Below are 18,429 nucleotides of genomic sequence, written 5' to 3'. Positions count from 1 at the left end.
AGTGATCAGTGCTAATAAAAACCACTGACACTGTACTAATGGCAGCTGGGAGGAAGGGGTTAACATGTGGGGCAATTAAAGGGTTAACCTGTGTTCTGTGTTACTATGGGGCTGTGTGTTAGTGCTCTGCACAGCCATGCAAAGCAGTGGGCAGGAGCTGACAGGGGAGAGAACTGTTTTGTTTACAAACCATTCCCCCCCCCCCCCCCTTCACTGTCGGAGATGTTCGGCAATCACCGTGTGCCGGTGAGTAAACACCGACTGGGACCCGGTGACTGATAGCTGCAGCCGCGAATGGTGACGCGGGTAGGGCACATGGGCGCCCCCTACCTGGAAATGCAAAATCAGGTATATACACGTGATTTTGTGCACCCGTGCCGTCTTGTAGCAGTACTTCTGCTATAGGGTGGACGGGAAGCGGTTAATACAATACTGATGTTTACCTTCCTGGGGACACCTCTGGCACGTGTGCATTCTAACGAATATTCTCAGTATCCTAAAATGCTGCGATGTGAAGACACCTTTGCTCTAATGACATGATCACAGATCTATAGTATAGGTTCTCACTCTCACAAGCCTTCCTCTGTTTACTTCCCGAAACACCATGTGACAAGCAACATCACAGGGGCTGTGTCATCACTTAGGCTACTTTCACGCTGACTTGCGGCAAAAACACATATGCATATTTCACACGTTTATACCACGGTTGCTGTGCGTTTTGTGGTGTGTGTTAAATGTGTTGCATTGCAAAGCATATTGGTGAATAGCTGGTTGTTAAGGACGTCATCAGGTACTGGCTTCTTAACCATTTGACAACCAGCCTATAGCCGAATAAAGGCTACAGCGCAGTTGTCCAGTTCTGGGAGGGCGTCATACGACATCCTCCTAGAACGCGCCCTCCCGCGTGCCCCCAGCAGCGCGCATCTGGTGATCTCTGTGATTGCTGAGTACCAGCAATCAGCCATCTGCTGATTGCTGGTACAAAGCTTTACAGGCTCCTGAAACAAATAAATAAGTGCACATTTTTTTTCCACCAGAAAATTTAAAAAAAAAAGTGCTTTTATTCATAAAAAGTGAACTTATCCTTTAACTAGCAGCTATTGATTGGCTGTGAAGGATGCCGGTGGGCGGCCACTTCTTAACAACCAGCACATTTCTGCCACATGACCTAAAAAAACGCACCCTGGGTGAGGACTGGTTACACTCTGAGGGCCGGATGACACCAGGACGGCCCAGGAATGCGGCACTGAAAGACTTGTGGAAGAAGTGGGAGGACTGGAGAACTCGGACACTCAGGGCATTGTTGGCCACAACTTGGGGGCCAGTCACACAGTTTTGTTTTTCTTTTATTTTGATTTCAGTGAGCTGTACCCTGTGCAGGCCTGGGGGGGGTCAGCCACAGTCTGCCTCCCCAGTGTTCTGGGGGAAAACTGGGGGAGGCAGGTGGAGGGAAACACTGGGCTGGGGGGGGGAAACTGGGGGAAAAGGTGGGGGGGGGAAACGCTAAGGGGGCAGGGGGGAAGAACGCTAAGTGGGCGGAGGGGGGGATAAAGCTAAGTGGGTGCGGGGGGGATAACCCAGAGGGTGTGGAGGGGGGGGGATAAAGCTGAGGGTGTGGGGGGATAAAGCTGGGGGGGGATAAAGCTGAGGGTGTGGGGGGGATAAAGCTGAATGGGGCGGGGGGGATAACGCTGAGGGGGAAATTGGGGAGATGCTGAGGAGGCAGGTGGGGGGGACGCTGGGGGGCAGGTTGGGGAGCCCCAGCTATATCTGTGCCTCTTATTCCCCCACCTTCTCCAGACATGACCTCCTATCAGCCTTTTTATACAGACAATCCCCCCAGCCTTCTCCACAAAGCCCCCCGGCCTCCTCCATCCACCTACCCAGCTCTCCTGCCCTCTGTCCTCCTCACCTGCTCAGCTCAGCTCCCCCCGGGAGGCCATCATCCCCACCCCGGCCGTTCCTTTCCTGTTCCCCTCTCAGCTGCTCCTCTCCTCCGCCTCCCATAGACTTTACATAGCTAAAGATGGCCGCCGTTTTCTCTGTATAGAGCCGACTGGGAAGGGAGACATCTATGGCGAGGAGCGGTATTACACCTGAGAATGCCATCTTGTGGCAGAACTCAATAATAACCATTGAATGGCCCCAATCCTGTGTAATTCAGTGTTCTTGCAAAGATCACTTATTGTTATCTCACAAATATATTCTTATTCTTATAGCCAAATTTGCCACGCTAACTCCTCCCACAGTTTTTACACTACAAAGACAAGTAATATATCAAAACGTGCGGATTGTTCCCGATCGGATTGCTATTACTTTGTGGAACGTTTCGCCGAATCGTTCACGAAATATCGCGGTTTTTGTGGTGAAATTTTCCCATAGGAATGAATGGTGCAACTAGAGTGAGAAATGACAAAGCTACAGTGTGGAAGGAAAAATCATAACATGATTTGTAAACTGCCATCACTATGTCATTTTCAAGCCCACCTACACATATCTTATATCAAAACGTTCAGCTAACCCTGCTGTCACTAAAAATGTTCACGGCTAAGCCATAGTCCTGATAGTTTTCACAATATGACCATTTGTTTGCAACTCACCCCTCCCATTGACTTTCATTGAAACTTCACTCACAGTCACCTGAAATTTTAAGGGACATTTTTAAACTGCGACTGTGCATTCATTTTTAATATTTCAGACACATACTATACATCAAAATTTAGGTCTGGTTCTTGTGATTCTAACAATATAACCCTTTTCACGGTAGCATTTATACTTTTAAAACTACAAGTGTTTGAAGATGGCAATCGCCAGTGAAGTTGGCAAGTTGGAGCAGTGTGTATATAAAAATGCCTCTCAGAGTGAGTTGCCATAGCAACCCAGCTGTGTCAACAGAGGCTCCGCCCACTCCTCTGCCCTTGCTGTAGAGTGAGTTGCCATAGGAACCCAGGTGTGTGAGCAGCCAGCAGAGTGACAAATGCTACTCCGCCCACTGCACTTGTAGACTACTGCTGCAGGCAAGAACACAATTTCCCCAGAAATTGTACCTTTTCTACTTAATATTAGATATATTTAAGCTGTTTTCAGGTACTCCGGCATCAATTACTACCAGGATGCCGAGATCTTCACGACGTCCATCTCGTGGAAGGCCATCACGTCAGGAGGGCGGAGAGTCTCCCATAGCTCATCGGACGAGGTCCAGAGCGCAACATCGGCAGAGAAGGGAGGACGCCGCCATCAGCCGAAGCCGATCTCCAAGAGACCGCAACAGGGCTGCTGAGCACCACCCAGAGCCACAGGGAGCACCGGCCATGGAGCCACAGGGAGCTCTGGCCATGGAGCCACAGGGAGCTCTGGCCATGGAGCCACAGGGAGCTCTGGCCATGGAGCCACAGGGTGCACCGGCCATGGAGCCACAGGGTGCACCAGCCATGGAGCCACAGGGTGCACCAGCCATGGAGCCACAGGGTGCACCAGCCATGGAGCCACAGGGAGCACCGGCCATGGAGCCTCGCGGCGAGGAGCAGGTAATCTGTACCATTTGTTTAGCAGATTGTGAAGATGGAGACGCCAATACTACCCTACCCTGCGATCACCAATTCCACAACCGCTGCCTCCAACAATGGGTTGAACAGAGTGCTACCTGTCCCATGTGCCGGGCGAACATTCCTATCGTGCGAGGGAACCAGGATTTCAACCGTATGAGAGAGTTTCTAGATGACAATGGAATCGACTACGTGATCGATGAGGAGAATGGTATTATAGAGATCTATTATTAATATTATCAGCTTAGATGTATTTATTGTATTATATATTTTAAGAGTTTTCCTGTCTTGTAGAAGTTATAGTATTTAATGCTTTAAAAAAAAACCCAAAAAAACAAAAAAATTAAAAAAAAAAACAAAAAAAAAACAAAAAAAAATATAGTTGTTGAATATTATTATTAGTATTATATATTTTAAAATATGTTCTTTATTGTAGTAGTCTAAATATTATTATTATACTGTATTTATATAGCGCCAACAGTTTGCTCAGCGCTGTACATTACAATGGGAGACAATACATGAGACAATACAGTAACAATACAATAAAATACATGAGGGGTTCGAGGGCCCTGCTCCTTGGAGCTTACAATCTAGGAGGGAGGGGAGAGTGGTACAGGAGGAAATAGCAGTGGGGGATGGAGTGGTGGGGGGAGCGGAGGAGATCAGCAGTTAGGTGAGGGCGGGGTAGGCTTCTCTGAAGAGATGGGTTTTCAGGGTGCGCCTAAAGGTGAGGAGGGTAGGTGACAGTCTGATGGATTGGGGTAGTGAGTTCCAGAGGATGGGAGAAGCCCTGGAGGCGGGCATGGGAGGAGGAGACCAGGGAACTAGAGAGTAGGAGGTCTTGTGAGGAGCGGAGAGTGCGATTTGGGTGGTAGATGGATATCAGGTCGGTGATGTAGTTTGGGGCAGTGTTATGAACAGCTTTGTACATCAGTGTTAGTATTTTGAGTGTTATGCGTTGGGCAATCGGAAGCCAGTTGAGGGATTGGCAGAGGGGGGTGGCAGATACGGAGCAGTTAGTAAGGTGGATGAGTCTGGCCGCAGAATTCAGAGTAGACTGAAGCAGGGTTAGCCTGTGTTGGGGTAAGCCGACAAGGAGGGAGTTACAGTAGTCAAGTCGTTATATGATAAGGGAGTGAACGCGTTGCTTTGTAGTTTCTGGAGTTAGGAATGTGCGTATTTTGGAGATGTTGTGGAGGTGGAGTCTGCATGAATTTGTCAGCGATTGGATCTGGGGCTGGAAAGACAGATTGGAGTCTAGAATGACACCAAGTACTCTGGCTTGCGGGGTGGGGCTGATGGTGGTGTTGTTGGTCGTGATGGAGAGGTCGGGGGGGGGGGGGCGCGGGCTGGGGGGAAAACTAGGAGCTCGGTTTTGGCAAGGTTTACTTTGAGGAAGTGAAGTGACATCCAATCTGAAATGTCGTTCAGAAGGCTAGTGATTCGGGCGGAGACTGAAGGGATGAGGCGAGGGGTAGAGAGATAGATTTGAGTGTCATCGGCATAGAGATGGTAGTGGAAGCCATGGGAGTTTATCAGGTGACCAAGGGAGGAGGTGTAGATGGAGAAGAGAAGGGGCCCGAGGACAGAACCTTGGGGGACCCCAACAGAGAGGGGGAGTGAGGGGGAGGTGGCAGCGTTATAGGTAACGCTGAAGGAGCGTTGTGATAGATAGGAAGAGAGCCAGGAGATAGCGGAGTCTCTGAGGCCGAAAGAGTATAGTCTTTTGAGGATGAGGGGGTGGTCGACCATGTTGAAAGCCGCGGAGAGGTTGAGGAGTTGTAGCACTGAGTAGTGGCCATTGGCTTTAGCGGTTAGCAGGTCGTTGGTGAGTTTGAGTAGGGCGGTTTCAGTGGAGTGTAGAGGACGGAAGCCAGATTGTAGGGGATCAGGAGGTTAAAAAATAGAAAACATAAAACAGTGCAGCGCTACAAATTCCTATACAAATGAACATATATTATATGCTAATCCAATATATCTTATCCCTTGTAAGAATATAGTACTGTGGTCACTCCCAGTGACATCTAAAATACTATGTCCTTGAGTGTCCTAATAAGTGAAACACAACAACTCTTCATGCAGGTGCTCCAAACTGAGTGTGAATCCACAGTGACAGGGGTGCCCCCTCACCTTCCTGCCCAGGCCCCTCAGGACCAATGAGCTAAAAGTGCCTCTTTATGTTCCTCCAAAACCATGGAATCCTCCTCAGCAGTAGTGGTGGGACTCTCCTCCTCTGGTAGGTTTTGTGTCCAGTTAATACCTCCCGGTACTAGGACAGGTGCCTCTCCATAACAATCCCCAGTAAAGCCAAAAGATCCAACATAGTGTAAAACCGTTTACTTTATTAAAAGCCACACTACAGTTGTCTACTCACACTTATGCAGCTATTCATCAGCGTTTGTTACACCACACCATAGGTGTACTGCCTGTGTGGATCCTAATAGGGTGCACCAAGATGGCACCCACGCTGGATATGACGTCACTGCGCGGTCCGTTTAGGCCCCTCCCACTGGTGTATCTACGCGTTACGTCACGATTGGTGCACGTGACTTCCTCAGGATATCCTGAGGAAATCACGTGCACCAATCGTGACGTAACGCATAGATACGCCAGTGGGAGGGGCCTAAACGGACCGCGCAGTGACGTCATATCCAGCGTGGGTGCCATCTTGGTGCACCCTATTAGGATCCACACAGGCAGTACACCTATGATGTGGTGTAACAAACGCTATTTTAGATGTCACTGGGAGTGACCACAGTACTATATTCCTACAAGGGATGAGATATATTGGATTAGCATATATTATATGTTCATTTGTATAGGAATTTGTAGCGCTGCACTGTTTTATGTTTTCTATTTTTTGACTGTGTTTGGTGCCTGGGTTGTGGCACTTAAGTGCTGGCTGCTTAGCGTTTTAACGGTATAATAGCACAGGGGGTACTATATATTAATAGGATCAAGGAGGTTGTTGTCGGTGAGGTGGGAGCTTAAGCGATTATAGGCAAAGCGTTCAATGAGTTTGGATGTAAATGGCAGCAGGGAGATGGGTCTAAGGTTGTTCAGGTCAGTGGGATCCAGGGAGGGTTTTTTAAGTATGGGAGTGATGTGCGCGTGCTTCAGAGTGGAGGGGAATGTGCCAGTAGAGAGGAAGAGATTAAAGATGTGAGTGAGGGAGCGTAGGATGGAGGAGGAGGGTGATCGTAGGAGTTGTGTGGGGACAGGGTCAAGGGGGCAGGTGCTAAGGCGAGCTTCAGAGATCTTAGTGACCTCTTTTGTGGTAACGGGGTCGAAGGAGTGGAGTGTTGAGGGGGTTTTAGCGTGAGGAATGTTGGGTGGGGTGGAGGTCTGGACAGTGGTGAGGTTGAAGGAGAGGAGTGTCGAGGGGGTTTTCGTGTGAGGGATGCTAGGTGGGGCGGAAGTCTGAGCAGTGGTGATGTCCCTGCGAATTGCGTCGATCTTGCTTTGGAAGTGGTTAGCAATCTCGTGGGCGGTGAGTGAGGTACTGGGTGGAGGTGGGGGCAGAGAGAGCAGGGAGTTGAAGGTGGAAAACAGCCGGCAAGGAAAATATTTATATTTGTTGGCACATTTCATGTGTGCCCACCATTAGAAGTGGGTGGATGCAGGGAGGTTTCTAATGGTGGGCATACCACCACACACTTTTCCTTGAAGAGATATTTCAATTATAAAGTTGTTTTATTGAGTTAATGTTTTATTGTTAACCATTGTTGATTTCTTTGCAGGAAAGTCAAACTGCAGCACTGACCTGTTTCTTCTGACAGCAACAGGGTCTTGCTTTCAGAATAGACATAAGTAGGTGTGTGCAGTGCTGTCGGATGAGATTTTTCATCCGCAGTTAAAAAAAAGAGCATATATGCCGAAGCATGGGGGCCTGGGGTGGCCAGTGGGTGGATGGCCCCTATGCTTCGGTATATATATTTTATATTTGTTGGCACATTTCATGTGTGCCCACCATTAGAAGTGGGTGGATGCAGGGAGGTTTCTAATGGTGGGCATACCACCACACACTTTTCCTTGCAGAGATTTCTTCTCTTTTTTTTCATTCAGCCCACAGGCTGCATAAAGAAAAAAAGAACATAGCATATACACCCAACAAGGACCAGCGACGTACTGGTACACCACTGGACTTTGAATGGTTATACCAGGGTGATGCCTGCAGCTGCAGGCATCATCCTGGTATCATTTTTTTCAGCCGGCGATGGGCTTTCATGTAAAAGCATTCCTAGTGGCTAATTAGCTGCAGAAAATGCCCCCTCCCCCTCCCTGAGATAGCATTAACAGTGATCAAAAAAAAAAATTAAAGGGACAGTGTAAAAATAATTAAATCAGAAAAAAAAAAAGGAACCTCGCCCACCCTCACCTGCGGTCGACAGCGTTGACCCTGTGCCAGTATGGAAACAGCGATTGCACCATGCAGGTGAGGTATCGCCACGAACGTTGGATCAAGGGCAGTAATTATAGCTCTAGACCTCCTCTCTAAATTTAAAATGGTAGCTTGTAAAGGCTTTTAAAGCGTTGCCTATAGATATTAAAAATGTATGCAATTTGTCGCCATTGCACAGGGCATGCGCAATTTTAAAGCATGTCATGTTTGTTATCTATTTACTCAGCATAGCATCATCTTTTATATCATACCAAATAACTGGCCAATATATTGTGTTTTTGTGCATTAAAATGTAAAAAAGTGTATATTTTAAAAAACAATTGCGTTTGAAAAATCGCTGTGTAAGTACTATGTGAGATAAAAAGTTGCAGCACCCACCATTTTATTTACTAGGGTGTCTGCTCTAAAAAAATATATAATGTTTGGGGGTTCACTTTAATTTTCTAGCAAAAATACAGATTTTTTTAATGTGAACAAAAAGTGTCAGAAAAGGCTTGGTCTTCAGGTGGTTAGAAGAGTGAGTGATGTGTGGCATAAACTTCTAATGCTAAGCATAAAATGCCCCAAACCCCCAAAATGACCCCTTTTTGGAAAGTAGACACCCCAAACTATTTGCTGAGAGGCATGTTGAATCGATAGAAGAATTTATTTTTTTACCACAAGTTTTTGGAAAATGACAAAAAATTACACAAAATTGTCATTTAAATCGTTTCTTGCTCACACATGCCATATGTATATGTGGAATTACTCCCCAAAATACATTCTGCTACTTCTCCCGAGTATGGGGGTACCACATGTGAGAGACACGGGCTGGGGGGAAAACTAGGAGCTCGGTTTTGGCAAGGTTTAATTTGAGGAAGTGAAGTGGCATCCAATCTGAAATGTCGATCAGAAGGCTAGTGATTCGGGCGGAGACTGAAGGGGTGAGGCGAGGGGTAGAGAGATAGATTTGAGTGTCATCGGCATAGAGATGGTAGTGGAAGCCATGGGAGTTTATCAGATGACCAAGGGAGGAGGTGTAGATGGAGAAGAGAAGGGGCCCGAGGACAGAACCTTGGGGGACCCCAACAGAGAGGGGGAGTGAGGGGGAGGTGGCAGCGTTATAGGTAACGCTGAAGGAGCGTTGTGATAGGAAGAGAGCCAGGAGATAGCGGAGTCTCTGAGGCCGAAAGAGTATAGTCTTTTGAGGACGAGGGGGTGGTCGACCATGTTGAAAGCCGCGGAGAGATTGAGGAGTTGTAGCACTGAGTAGTGGCCATTGGCTTTAGCGGTTAGCAGGTCGTTGGTGAGTTTGAGTAGGGCGGTTTCAGTGGAGTGTAGAGGACGGAAGCCAGATTGTAGGGGATCAAGGAGGTTAAAAAATAGAAAACATAAAACAGTGCAGCGCTACAAATTCCTATACAAATGAACATATAATATATGCTAATCCAATATATCTTATCCCTTGTAAGAATATAGTACTGTGGTCACTCCCAGTGACATCTAAAATACTAAGTCCTTGAGTGTCCTAATAAGTGAAACACAACAACTCTTCATGCAGGTGCTCCAAACTGAGTGTGAATCCACAGTGACAGGGGTGCCCCCTCACCTTCCTGCCCAGGCCCCTCAGGACCAATGAGCTAAAAGTGCCTCTTTATGTTCCTCCAAAACCATGGAATCCTCCTCAGCAGTAGTGGTGGGACTCTCCTCCTCTGGTAGGTTTTGTGTCCAGTTAATACCTCCCGGTACTAGGACAGGTGCCTCTCCATAAGCATCCCCAGTAAAGCCAAAAGATCCAACATAGTGTAAAACCGTTTACTTTATTAAAAGCCACACTACAGTTGTCTACTCACACTTATGCAGCTATTCATCAGCGTTTGTTACACCACACCATAGGTGTACTGCCTGTGTGGATCCTAATAGGGTGCACCAAGATGGCACCCACGCTGGATATGACGTCACTGCGTGGTCCGTTTAGGCCCCTCCCACTGGCATATCTACGCGTTACGTCACGATTGGTGCACGTGACTTCCTCAGGATATCCTGAGGAAGTCACGTGCACCAATCGTGACGTAACGCATAGATACGCCAGTGGGAGGGGCCTAAACGGACCGCGCAGTGACGTCATATCCAGCGTGGGTGCCATCTTGGTGCACCCTATTAGGATCCACACAGGCAGTACACCTATGGTGTGGTTTAACAAACGCTATTTTAGATGTCACTGGGAGTGACCACAGTACTATATTCTTACAAGGGATGAGATATATTGGATTAGCATATATTATACGTTCATTTGTATAGGAATTTGTAGCGCTGCACTGTTTTATGTTTTCTATTTTTTTACTGTGTTTGGTGCCTGGGTTGTGGCACTTAAGTGCTGGCTGCTTAGCGTTTTAACGGTATAATAGCACAGGGGGTACTATATATTAATAGGATCAAGGAGGTTGTTGTCGGTGAGGTGGGAGCTTAAGCGATTATAGGCAAAGCGCTCGATGAGTTTGGATGTAAATGGCAGCAGGGAGATGGGTCTAAGGTTGTTCAGGTCAGTGGGATCCAGGGAGGGTTTTTTAAGTATGGGAGTGATGTGCGCGTGCTTCAGAGTGGAGGGGAATGTGCCAGTAGAGAGGAAGAGATTAAAGATGTGAGTGAGGGAGCGTAGGATGGAGGAGGAGGGTGATCGTAGGAGTTGTGTGGGGACAGGGTCAAGGGGGCAGGTGCTAAGACGAGCTTCAGAGATCTTAGTGGCCTCTTGGGTGGTAACGGGGTCGAAGGAGTGGAGTGTTGAGGGGGTTTTAGCGTGAGGAATGTTGGGCGGGGTGGAGGTCTGGACAGTGGTGAGGTTGAAGGAGAGGAGTGTCGAGGGGGTTTTCGTGTGAGGGATGCTAGGTGGGGCGGAAGTCTGAGCAGTGGTGATGTCCCTGTGAATTGCGTCGATCTTGCTTTGGAAGTGGTTAGCAATCTCGTGGGCGGTGAGTGAGGTACTGGGTGGAGGTGGGGGCAGAGAGAGCAGGGAGTTGAAGGTGGAAAACAGCCGGCGAGGAAAATATTTATATTTGTTGGCACATTTCATGTGTGCCCACCATTAGAAGTGGGTGGATGCAGGGAGGTTTCTAATGGTGGGCATACCACCACACACTTTTCCTTGAAGAGATATTTCAATTATAAAGTTGTTTTATGGAGTTAATGTTTTATTGTTAACCATTGTTGATTTCTTTGCAGGAATGTCAAACTGCAGCACTGACCTGTTTCTTCTGACAGCAACAGGGTCTTGCTTTCAGAATAGACATAAGTAGGTGTGTGCAGTGCTGTCGGATGAGATTTTTCATCCGCAGTTAAAAAAAAGAGCATATATGCCGAAGCATGGGGGCCTGGGGTGGCCAGTGGGTGGATGGCCCCTATGCTTCGGTATATATATTTTATATTTGTTGGCACATTTCATGTGTGCCCACCATTAGAAGTGGGTGGATGCAGGGAGGTTTCTAATGGTGGGCATACCACCACACACTTTTCCTTGCAGAGATTTCTTCTCTTTTTTTTCATTCAGCCCACAGGCTGCATAAAGAAAAAAAGAACATAGCATATACACCCAACAAGGACCAGCGACGTACTGGTACACCACTGGCCTTTGAATGGTTATACCAGGGTGATGCCTGCAGCTGCAGGCATCATCCTGGTATCATTTTTTTCAGCCGGCGATGGGCTTTCATGTAAAAGCATTCCTAGTGGCTAATTAGCTGCAGAAAATGCCCCCCTCCCCCTCCCTGAGATAGCATTAACAGTGATCAAAAAAAAAAATTAAAGGGACAGTGTAAAAATAATTAAATCAGAAAAAAAAAAAAGGAACCTCGCCCACCCTCACCTGCGGTCGACAGCGTTGACCCTGTGCCAGTATGGAAACAGCGATTGCACCATGCAGGTGAGGTATCGCCACGAACGTTGGATCAAGGGCAGTAATTATAGCTCTAGACCTCCTCTCTAAATTTAAAATGGTAGCTTGTAAAGGCTTTTAAAGCATTGCCTATAGATATTAAAAATGTATGCAATTTGTCGCCATTGCACAGGGCATGCGCAATTTTAAAGCATGTCATGTTTGGTATCTATTTACTCAGCATAGCATCATCTTTTATATCATACCAAACAACTGGCCAATATATTGTGTTTTTGTGCATTAAAATGTAAAAAAAGTGTATATTTTAAAAAACAATTGCTTTTGAAAAATCGCTGTGTAAGTACTATGTGAGATAAAAAGTTGCAGCACCCACCATTTTATTTACTAGGGTGTCTGCTCTAAAAAAATATATAATGTTTGGGGGTTCACTTTAATTTTCTAGCAAAAATACTGATTTTTTTAATGTGAACAAAAAGTGTCAGAAAAGGCTTGGTCTTCAGGTGGTTAGAAGAGTGAGTGATGTGTGGCATAAACTTCTAATGCTAAGCATAAAATGCCCCAAACCCCCAAAATGACCCCTTTTTGGAAAGTAGACACCCCAAACTATTTGTTGAGAGACATGTTGAATCGATAGAAAAATTTATTTTTTACCACAAGTTTTTGGAAAATGACAAAAAATTACACAAAATTGTCATTTAAATCGTTTCTTGCTCACACATGCCATATGTATATGTGGAATTACTCCCCAAAATACATTCTGCTACTTCTCCCGAGTATGGGGGTACCACATGTGAGAGACACGGGCTGGGGGGAAAACTAGGAGCTCGGTTTTGGCAAGGTTTAATTTGAGGAAGTGAAGTGACATCCAATCTGAAATGTCGTTCAGAAGGCTAGTGATTCGGGCGGAGACTGAAGGGGTGAGGCGAGGGGTAGAGAGATAGATTTGAGTGTCATCGGCATAGAGATGGTAGTGGAAGCCATGGGAGTTTATCAGGTGACAAAGGGAGGAGGTGTAGATGGAGAAGAGAAGGGGCCCGAGGACAGAACCTTGGGGGACCCCAACAGAGAGGGGGAGTGAGGGGGAGGTGGCAGCGTTATAGGTAACGCTGAAGGAGCGTTGTGATAGATAGGAAGAGAGCCAGGAGATAGCGGAGTCTCTGAGGCCGAAAGAGTATAGTCTTTTGAGGACGAGGGGGTGGTCGACCATGTTGAAAGCCGCGGAGAGGTTGAGGAGTTGTAGCACTGAATAGTGGCCATTGGCTTTAGCGGTTAGCAGGTCGTTGGTGAGCTTGAGTAGGGCGGTTTCAGTGGAGTGTAGAGGACGGAAGCCAGATTGTAGGGGATCAAGGAGGTTAAAAAATAGAAAACATAAAACAGTGCAGCGCTACAAATTCCTATACAAATGAACATATAATATATGCTAATCCAATATATCTTATCCCTTGTAAGAATATAGTACTGTGGTCACTCCCAGTGACATCTAAAATACTAAGTCCTTGAGTGTCCTAATAAGTGAAACACAACAACTCTTCATGCAGGTGCTCCAAACTGAGTGTGAATCCACAGTGACAGGGGTGCCCCCTCACCTTCCTGCCCAGGCCCCTCAGGACCAATGAGCTAAAAGTGCCTCTTTATGTTCCTCCAAAACCGTGGAATCCTCCTCAGCAGTAGTGGTGGGACTCTCCTCCTCTGGTAGGTTTTGTGTCCAGTTAACACCTCCCGGTACTAGGACAGGTGCCTCTCCATAAGCATCCCCAGTAAAGCCAAAAGATCCAACATAGTGTAAAACCGTTTACTTTATTAAAAGACACACTACAGTTGTCTACTCACACTTATGCAGCTATTCATCAGCGTTTGTTACACCACACCATAGGTGTACTGCCTGTGTGGATCCTAACAGGGTGCACCAAGATGGCACCCACGCTGGATATGACGTCACTGCGCGGTCCATTTAGGCCCCTCCCACTGGCGTATCTACGCGTTACGTCACGATTGGTGCACGTGACTTCCTCAGGTCATCCTGAGGAAGTCACGTGCACTAATCGTGACGTAACGCATAGATACGCCAGTGGGAGGGGCCTAAAGGGACCGCGCAGTGACGTCATATCCAGCGTGGGTGCCATCTTGGTGCACCCTATTAGGATCCACACAGGCAGTACACCTATGGTGTGGTTTAACAAACGCTATTTTAGATGTCACTGGGAGTGACCACAGTACTATATTCTTACAAGGGATGAGATATATTTGATTAGCATATATTATACGTTCATTTGTATAGGAATTTGTAGCGCTGCACTGTTTTATGTTTTCTATTTTTTGACTGTGTTTGGTGCCTGGGTTGTGGCACTTAAGTGCTGGCTGCTTAGCGTTTTATCGGTATAATAGCACAGGGGGTACTATATATTAATAGGATCAAGGAGGTTGTTGTCGGTGAGGTGGGAGCTTAAGTGATTATAGGCAAAGCGCTCAATGAGTTTGGATGTAAATGGCAGCAGGGAGATGGGTCTAAGGTTGTTCAGGTCAGTGGGATCCAGGGAGGGTTTTTTAAGTATGGGAGTGATGTGCGCGTGCTTCAGAGTGGAGGGGAATGTGCCAGTAGAGAGGAAGAGATTAAAGATGTGAGTGAGGGAGCGTAGGATGGAGGAGGAGGGTGATCGTAGGAGTTGTGTGGGGACAGGGTCAAGGGGGCAGGTGCTAAGACGAGCTTCAGAGATCTTAGTGACCTCTTGGGTGGTAACGGGGTCGAAGGAGTGGAGTCTTGAGGGGGTTTTAGCGTGAGGAATGTTGGGCGGGGTGGAGGTCTGGACAGTGGTGAGGTTGAAGGAGAGGAGTGTCGAGGGGGTTTTCGTGTGAGGGATGCTAGGTGGGGCGGAAGTCTGAGCAGTGGTGATGTCCCTGCGAATTGCGTCGATCTTGCTTTGGAAGTGGTTAGCAATCTCGTGGGCGGTGAGTGAGGTACTGGGTGGAGGTGGGGGCAGAGAGAGCAGGGAGTTAAGGGTGGAAAAGAGCCGGCGAGGAAAATATTTATATTTGTTGGCACATTTCATGTGTGCCCACCATTAGAAGTGGGTGGATGCAGGGAGGTTTCTAATGGTGGGCATACCACCACACACTTTTCCTTGCAGAGATATTTCAATTATAAAGTTGTTTTATTGAGTTAATGTTTTATTGTTAACCATTGTTGATTTCTTTGCAGGAATGTCAAACTGCAGCACTGACCTGTTTATTCTGACAGCAACAGGGTCTTGCTTTCAGAATAGACATAAGTAGGTGTGTGCAGTGCTGTCGGATGAGATTTTTCATCCGCAGTTAAAAAAAAGAGCATATATGCCGAAGCATGGGGGCCTGGGGTGGCCAGTGGGTGGATGGCCCCTATGCTTCGGTATATATATTTTATATTTGTCGGATGAGATTTTTCATCCGCAGTTAAAAAAAAGAGCATATATGCCGAAGCATGGGGGCCTGGGGTGGCCAGTGGGTGGATCTTTTTTATCATACCAAATAACTGGCCAATATATAGTGTTTTTGTGCATTAAAATGCAAAAAAGTGTATATTTTAAAAAACAATTGCGTTTGAAAAATCGCTGTGTAAGTACTATGTGAGATAAAAAGTTGCAGCACCCACCATTTTATTTACTAGGGTGTCTGCTCTAGAAAAATATATAATGTTTGGGGGTTCACTTTAATTTTCTAGCAAAAATACTGATTTTTTTAATGTGAACAAAAAGTGTCAGAAAAGGCTTGGTCTTCAGGTGGTTAGAAGAGTGAGTGATGTGTGGCATAAACTTCTAATGCTAGGCATAAAATGCCCCAAACCCCCAAAATGACCCCTTTTTGGAAAGTAGACACCCCAAACTATTTGCTGAGAGGCATGTTGAATCGATAGAAGAATTTATTTTTTTACCACAAGTTTTTGGAAAATGACAAAAAATTACACAAAATTGTCATTTAAATCGTTTTTTGCTCACACATGCCATATGTATATGTGGAATTACTCCCCAAAATACATTCTGCTACTTCTCCCGAGTATGGGGGTACCACATGTGAGAGACACGGGCTGGGGGGAAAACTAGGAGCTCGGTTTTGGCAAGGTTTAATTTGAGGAAGTGAAGTGACATCCAATCTGAAATGTCGATCAGAAGGCTAGTGATTCGGGCGGAGACTGAAGGGGTGAGGCGAGGGGTAGAGAGATAGATTTGAGTGTCATCGGCATAGAGATGGTAGTGGAAGCCATGGGAGTTTATCAGGTGACAAAGGGAGGAGGTGTAGATGGAGAAGAGAAGGGGCCCGAGGACAGAACCTTGGGGGACCCCAACAGAGAGGGGGAGTGAGGGGGAGGTGGCAGCGTTATAGGTAACGCTGAAGGAGCGTTGTGATAGATAGGAAGAGAGCCAAAAGATAGCGGAGTCTCTGAGGCCGAAAGAGTATAGTCTTTTGAGGACGAGGGGGTGGTCGACCATGTTGAAAGCCGCGGAGAGGTTGAGGAGTTGTAGCACTGAGTAGTGGCCATTGGCTTTAGCGGTTAGCAGGTCGTTGGTGAGTTTGAGTAGGGCGGTTTCAGTGGAGTGTAGAGGACGGAAGCCAGATTGTAGGGGATCAAGGAGGTTAAAAAATAGAAAACATAAAACAGTGCAGCGCTACAAATTCCTATACAAATGAACATATAATATATGCTAATCCAATATACCTTATCCCTTGTAAGAATATAGTACTGTGGTCACTCCCAGTGACATCTAAAATACTAAGTCCTTGAGTGTCCTAATAAGTGAAACACAACAACTCTTCATGCAGGTGCTCCAAACTGAGTGTGAATCCACAATGACAGGGGTGCCCCCTCACCTTCCTGCCCAGGCCCCTCAGGACCAATGAGCTAAAAGTGCCTCTTTATGTTCCTCCAAAACCGTGGAATCCTCCTCAGCAGTAGTGGTGGGACACTCCTCCTCTGGTAGGTTTTGTGTCCAGTTAACACCTCCCGGTACTAGGACAGGTGCCTCTCCATAAGCATCCCCAGTAAAGCCAAAAGATCCAACATAGTGTAAAACAGTTTACTTTATTAAAAGCCACACTACAGTTGTCTACTCACATTTATGCAGCTATTCATCAGCGTTTGTTACACCACACCATAGGTGTACTGCCTGTGTGGATCCTAATAGGGTGCACCAAGATGGCACCCACGCTGGATATGACGTCACTGCGTGGTCCCTTTAGGCCCCTCCCACTGGCGTATCTACGCGTTACGTCACGATTGGTGCACGTGACTTCCTCAGGATATCCTGAGGAAGTCAAGTGCACCAATCGTGACATAACGCATAGATACGCCAGTGGGAGGGGCCTAAAGGGACCGCGCAGTGACGTCATATCCAGCGTGGGTGCCATCTTGGTGCACCCTATTAGGATCCACACAGGCAGTACACCTATGGTGTGGTGTAACAAACGCTATTTTAGATGTCACTGGGAGTGACCACAGTACTATATTCTTACAAGGGATGAGATATATTGGATTAGCATATATTATATGTTCATTTCTATAGGAATTTGTAGCGCTGCACTGTTTTATGTTTTCTATTTTTTGACTGTGTTTGGTGCCTGGGTTGTGGCACTTAAGTGCTGGCTGCTTAGCGTTTTAACGGTATAATAGCACAGGGGGTACTATATATTAATAGGATCAAGGAGGTTGTTGTCGGTGAGGTGGGAGCTTAAGCGATTATAGGCAAAGCGCTTGATGAGTTTGGATGTAAATGGCAGCAGGGAGATGGGTCTAAGGTTGTTCAGGTCAGTGGGATCCAGGGAGGGTTTTTTAAGTATGGGAGTGATGTGCGCGTGCTTCAGAGTGGAGGGGAATGTGCCAGTAGAGAGGAAGAGATTAAAGATGTGAGTGAGGGAGCGTAGGATGGAGGAGGAGGGTGATCGTAGGAGTTGTGTGGGGACAGGGTCAAGGGGGCAGGTGCTAAGACGAGCTTCAGAGATCTTAGTGACCCCTTGGGTGGTAACGGGGTCGAAGGAGTGGAGTCTTGAGGGGGTTTTAGCGTGAGGAATGTTGGGCGGGGTGGAGGTCTGGACAGTGGTGAGGTTGAAGGAGAGGAGTGTCGAGGGGGTTTTCGTGTGAGGGATGCTAGGTGGGGCGGAAGTCTGAGCAGTGGTGATGTCCCTGCGAATTGCGTCGATCTTGCTTTGGAAGTGGTTAGCAATCTCGTGGGCGGTGAGTGAGGTACTGGGTGGAGGTGGGGGCAGAGAGAGCAGGGAGTTGAAGGTGGAAAAGAGCCGGCGAGGAAAATATTTATATTTGTTGGCACATTTCATGTGTGCCCACCATTAGAAGTGGGTGGATGCATGGAGGTTTCTAATGGTGGGCATACCACCACACACTTTTCCTTGCAGAGATATTTCAATTATAAAGTTGTTTTATTGAGTTAATGTTTTATTGTTAACCATTGTTGATTTCTTTGCAGGAATGTCAAACTGCAGCACTGACCTGTTTCTTCTGACAGCAACAGGGTCTTGCTTTCAGAATAGACATAAGTAGGTGTGTGCAGTGCTGTCGGATGAGATTTTTCATCCGCAGTTAAAAAAAAGAGCATATATGCCGAAGCATGGGGGCCTGGGGTGGCCAGTGG

General features: G+C 46.9%; 1 long non-coding RNA gene across 19 annotated transcripts in view; it reads right to left on the bottom strand.

The window, feature by feature from the left end:
• Window positions 1-18,429, bottom strand: part of LOC149442481 (uncharacterized) — an 876,277-nt gene that overhangs the window by 448,027 nt on the left and 409,821 nt on the right. The window contains exon 1 of one of the 19 annotated variants that reach the window (XR_016307182.1): window positions 1,913-2,021. The exons of the other annotated variants lie outside the window; for them this stretch is intronic. This is a non-coding gene — a long non-coding RNA (uncharacterized LOC149442481). Of the gene's footprint in view, window positions 1-1,912; window positions 2,022-18,429 lie in introns of those variants that run through there. 19 annotated transcript variants of the gene reach the window in all.

The sequence above is a fragment of the Staurois parvus genome, unplaced genomic scaffold (genome assembly GCF_062004578.1).
Source record: "Staurois parvus isolate SC_StPar_1 unplaced genomic scaffold, SC_StPar_1.0 ptg000885l, whole genome shotgun sequence".
NCBI lineage: Eukaryota > Metazoa > Chordata > Amphibia > Anura > Ranidae > Staurois > Staurois parvus.
This window is presented reverse-complemented; position numbering and strand designations above follow the sequence as displayed.